This window comes from Microtus oregoni, unplaced genomic scaffold (genome assembly GCF_018167655.1).
Source record: "Microtus oregoni isolate MIOR12 unplaced genomic scaffold, Mior012 000091F_ref0000469, whole genome shotgun sequence".
Taxonomy (NCBI): Eukaryota; Metazoa; Chordata; class Mammalia; order Rodentia; family Cricetidae; genus Microtus; species Microtus oregoni.
Genome location: NW_024544600.1, coordinates 4,521,013 through 4,526,559, shown reverse-complemented (window position 1 = coordinate 4,526,559; position 5,547 = coordinate 4,521,013). Strand labels below are relative to the sequence as shown.

Genomic DNA, 5,547 nt, shown 5'->3' with positions numbered 1-5,547 from the left:
TCCCTTGACAAGCTGGTCTTCTGGTGGCTACGTCAGATAACGTCCCACGGCCTTTGTCTAACTTGAACTTCTGCACATTCACCTTGGCGTTTAGGCTTCTGCTTTTCCTCTTTGGTCCCTTTGTTTCCTCCTAACTTCCTCTTTTCCTCCTTTAGTCAACTCTATTCAGGTGCATCCCATTTTTTCCCCTCTAACCCGTCCTTCCTCCAAGGCCTATGTAAACAATGGCACTGTCTGCCCACCAGTGTCAGTGGGAAGTTAGGCCTCAGCTGCCCAACTGCTTCTCCCTGGCCCCAAACTCTGTGACCCTCCCCTTTTCACCATGTACTATAGCCCTGAAGACAGGAGTCCTTCTCAAATCCATTCTCTTCCTTACTAAGAGCCTTCCAAAAGCTGCAGGATAAAGTCCAAATTCCCACAAAGCCCTGCCTGAGCCAGCACAAACCGTGGGTTGGGACAGAACTACAGTCTCCATGAAGGCCTGTCCACACCTCCCCTCTGCCCTTGTGCCACAGCAGCCTCAGTACAGCTCCCTAAGGTCTGAACAGGGTGGGACAGGGGCATCTGCTATCAGGGTCCCATCCCAGACAGTGTACCTCCCAGGGCTGTTTCTGTGCTCCCATCATCCCTAGGACTGAAAGCTCACTGGGGACTTGAGAGGCATCTAATCAATTCACACTTAATGGACAAGCAAGAGTAAGCAAATCGACTTGGGGCATCATGGCTGAGGTATGAGATAGGGTAGTGAGTATGACTGAGTTGGAATATGAGTAGGGGTACGTGTGTGTGTGCGCATCTATGTCTTCTGGGTGTGTGCATATATATGTGTGTGTGTGTGTGTGTGTATGTGCATATGCACGCATATATATAATCTGTGTCTTCTGTGTGTGTGTGTGCGTGCACATGCATGCATGTGTGTATGTCCTATGTGTGTGTGTGTGTGCATCTATGTCTTCTGTGTGTGTATGTGTGTGCACATGCACACACGTGTGTATCTATATCCTCTAGAAAACTGCCAGGCTCACCTTTCAGGGAATTCTTTCCCATGCTGCCTGGGACAAGGCAGGGCAGGGGTGGGGTTTCCTTCCCAAGGGAGAACAAACTCATCCCTGCGGTTTGCTGTGGGGACAGGGTATCAGGAGAGAATGTGCCATTGTTATACTCGGCACACAGGAGTGAACAGGGCCAGGGATGCTGAGACCTCTGTTGAAGCCACAGAGTTAATTAGAGCCAGCAGCAGCGTCTCTGTCAGGTCCTTGGCAGACTCCCTGGTCCCTTCTGTGTCAGTACCAGCCCACCTTCAACTGTGTCCCCAAACTGCTCACAGGAACCTGCTGGGAGCTGGGGGAAGGATGGGGAAAGGTCAGGGATCCTGGTAGCTGGGGAGATTTCTCAGGAGATTCTGACATTTGGGCGACTCTTTCTTTCCTCGGTCCCAGAGCCTGGATTGGATAGACACCCTTAAACAAGCTTGCACAGTCCCGGTTCATGGGTGAAGGGGATGCAGCTCCTTGCTTTTTAACACAGTGTGAGCAATCCCTTGGCCAGAATTCTGCACATGGGACCATTTCCCATAGCCAGGAAACTCATGGGGGCAGTAGACATATTCCTAACATTACTAGGACCCATAATCTGGAAGGACTCGGGAGTTCTCTAGAGGAAGGGAGCCTGCTCAAGGGCGTCGGAGAACCAAGCGCGGGCGTTTAGCCATCTACACCACAGACTGGCGGATAAGCAGGACATAGTCATTGATAGGTCACGGATACTCAAGCCGGTCGAGTGTGGTTCTCTGCAGTGGCCACAAGGAAGAGGGTGATCCGCGGAAACCTTGGGGCAGAGGAGCAGAGCTGCAGGCAAGGCCAAGTCAGCGGGACCCTAGCTGCTCTCCCTGCACCAGCTCCTGCCAAGCGCTTCCACGCCTCACTGCGTTTAAGGTTCACAGCAACTTTATTCCTTGGGTATTGTTTACATACGAGGACACTGAGCTCCTAAGCAGCTGGCAGGTGACCCAGCAGAGTCAAATTCGGGTTTCAGTAGCCTCAAATCCTGAACTCAGCCTCAAGGAAAAGCCGCAAGGCCAAGCAGCTGCTCTATGGGGTCGCACCTCCTGGGTGAGGGCACCTGGGACTTGGTGCCTGAGGAACTGAGTTCTGGATAATGCCACAGCGAGTGGAAGATGTCAACCCATTGGGGGCACCCCTCCCTCCCTCCTCCCGCAGGCCATTTCTCCCCAAAAGGTTCTAAAGTTTAAGATGACAGGGCCGAGCAAGAGGAGTCTGAGGCTATAAATGTTTAAAAACGCGCTGTATTCGCTGTCTCAGATCAACACAACCGGATCCCGAAACAGAGAGACCTCACTGCAATTGAACTCGGAAAAAAGCCCATTAAGAGTTTCAGTCTTCAGCTGCCCAAGGAACTAACTGGGGACCTCGGCTTGGGTATCTGGGAGCCACTCTAGGTTCAAGTCTCTTGCCAACCCTAAGGTGGCTCCCTTAACTAAGAACCGTGCTTCCGTGCTCCCCCAACCAACCTTCCTTCATCCCAATCCTCCCCCTTTCCCAAGCTCACCCCCATTCTCCCCCTCTCCCCCCTCTCTCCCCATCTCCCCTTACCCCCATCCCACCCCACCCCCAAGATCTCAATTTTCTCCCCGGCAATTTTGTCTACTTCCCATAGCCAAGAGGACAACTATATGCTTTTCCTTTGGTTCACCTTCTTACTTAGCTTCTTTGGGATCACCAAGTGTAGACTCCGTGACCCTTGTTTATGGCTAGAAACCAATTATGAGTGAGTACATCCCATGTTCATCTTTTTGGGTCTGGGATACCTCACTCAGGATAGTGTTTTCTATTTCCATCCATTTGCATGCAAAATTCGAGAAGTCATTGTTTTTTACCGCAGCGTAGTACTCTAGCGTGTATATATTCCATACTTTCTTCATCCATTCTTCCATTGAAGGGCATCTAGGTTGTTTCCAGGTTCTGGCTATTACAAATAATACTGCTATGAACATAGTTGAACAAATGCTCTTGTCATGTGATAGGGCATCTCTTGGGTATATTCCCAGGAGTGGTATTGCTGGGTCCAGGGGTAAGTTGATCCCGAATTTCCTGAGAAACCGAAACACCGATTTCCAAAGTGGTTGCACAAGATTGCATTCCCACCAGCAATGGATGAGGGTACCCGTTCCTCCACAGCCTCTCCAGCAAAGGCTATCATTGGAGTTTTTTATTTTAGCCATTCTGACAGGTGTAAGATGATATCTCAAAGTTGTTTTGATTTGCATTTCCCTGATTGCTAAGGAGGTTGAGCATGACCTTAAGTGTCTTTTGGCCATTTGAACTTCCTCTGCTGAGATGGGGAACCTGAAATGACCCTATCCTAGAGCAATAGTGACGAATATCTTGCATATCATCATAGAACCTTCATCTGGTGATGGATGGAGACAGAGACAGAGACCCACACTGGAGCACTGGACTGAGCTCCCAAGGTCCCGATGAGGAGCAGAAGGAGGGAGAACATGAGCAAAGAAGTCGGGACCACGAGGGGAGCACCCACCCACTGAGACAGTGGAGCTGATCTATTGGGAGCTCACCAAGGCCAGCTGGACTGTGACTGAAAAAGCATGGGATAAAACTGGACTCTCTGAGCATGGCCAACAATGAGGGCTGATGAGAACCCAAGGACAATGGCACGGGGTTTTGAACCTACGTAATGTGCTGGCTTTGTGGGAGCCTAACCAGTTTGGATGTTCACCTTCCTAGAAATGCACGGAGGGGGGAGGACCTAGGACTTACCACAGGGCAGGGAAATCTGACTGCTCTTTGGACTGGAGAGGGAGGGGGAGAGGAGTGGGGGGAGGGGGAGAAGGGTGGGAGGAGGGGGAGGGAAATGAGAGGCTGGGAGGAGGAGGAAATTTTTTTTTCTCTTTTCTCAATAAAAAAAAGTTAAAAAAAAAAAAAGAGTTTCAGTCTTGTTTTGTTTTAAAGGAACCGAAAATTTGGAGGCTGTCCCAAAGAGAAGCAGATGCTCGACTTTCACATCCACCATCTCATCTAACTCGATCTCCACCTTAAGCTTCTGGGGAAGAATGAGTGAGAGTCCACAGCTTCAAACTGCTCCTTACTGTTCTCCTAGTCGCTGCGCGCCAGGGGCCGCGGGCAAACCCAGGATCCCGCCACGCTGGAGGCCTTAAAGTGGCCGGCGCTACCGAGGAGGCCGGCAGGGGGCGCGGTGCCGCCGCGGGCCAAGTCGTCCAGGGACTGCGCCGGTCGCACCGGCGCTGCGGGCCACAAGTACAGGCAGGCGGGTCCTCCCGGCGCCAGGCTGCTGCGCTGGCCTCCGGCGCGCTGTCGCGCAGGGCCACACAGGGAGCTGGCGCGTCCCCGGGGCTCGGTGGAGGATCCATCGGCACCCACCGGGGTGCTTATGAAGCGGTAGTCGTAGGCCAGAGGCTCCGGGACTGCGGGGCGCGGCTGCGGCACGGAAGGCTGCGGGGCCGGGGCAGGGTCACCCAGTGCGGGCAGCTCGCGCACGTACTGCGCGGGGAGGTAGAAGGGGCGACCCCCAGGCTCGCGCCGCACGTGCCACCAGTGCTCGGTGCTGCGGCGCAGCACTCGGCAACGCTCGTTGGGCTGGATGGCGATACGGCGCCCCTCTTTGCGGGTGTACTCGAAGGGGTGCTCCACCAGCACATACACGTCCCCTTCGACGTCGGCCGCCATCGCGGCCACCGCGCTTTTTTGCGGGCAACAAGAGGAGCCGCCGAAGTCAGGACCGCGCAGCCGGGAAGAGCACCGCGACTGGAGCTCAAAGACAAGGGTTCGAGTCCCTCTCCTGTCCTTGCCCAGTGCATTCGGGCTTCAGTTTTTCCATCTCTGAAATGGAGATTTGGATAAAACCATCTCCAAAACTCCCAGTCTTAAGGCTCCATTCTGTGACGTTGATTGTGAGATGTGGGTCTCGCTGCGATCCCGCGGCGAGGAAATTGAGGATGATAGGAATTCAACTTTACTCTCCAGGGAACTTTGGCTCAAAGACCCGCGGGGACTGCAAGGTAGATGACACATTTGCCTTAAGGCTGGCTGAGCCTCTTTTTCGGGTTGGCGAACTGGGAATTAAGGCCGCTTTCCCGCGCTCCTCCGCCCCCACCCCCGTCCTGCCCCACCCCGACGCCTCCAGCCTGCAGGGAATCCGTGGAGAGCCCTAAAGTGCTCCCCTCCCTTTAAGAGTCGGCACTCCGGGCGAGCGAGGTAATTAGCTCTGGGGCGCAGGATCTGGGGCAGCCCCCAAGTTGCTCTTCCTTAGGGGCGTCCCTGCCTTACTTACTCCAGGGACTTTGACGTAGGGGCATGGACAGCTAAGGCTGGAGAACCGGTTTTCTGGGTTTCTCTTTCCTTTCTCAGTGGCTTCACCACACACGTGAATTAGGAGTCCTGCCCGCCCAACCGGGCCAGCACCGCCCTCTGCTCTCCAGCTCCCAAAGCTTCCTGGTGTGCGCACCTGCTTAGGATCCCTACCCTGCCTGCCTGCCCTGGAGAGTAGCTC

The 5,547-nt window shown here is 54.0% G+C and overlaps 1 pseudogene; it reads right to left on the bottom strand.

The window, feature by feature from the left end:
- Nucleotides 1-4,127: 4,127 nt before the first annotated feature.
- LOC121442356 lies at nt 4,128-5,000 on the bottom strand (annotated as a pseudogene).
- Between the last annotated feature and the right edge of the window lie 547 nt (nt 5,001-5,547).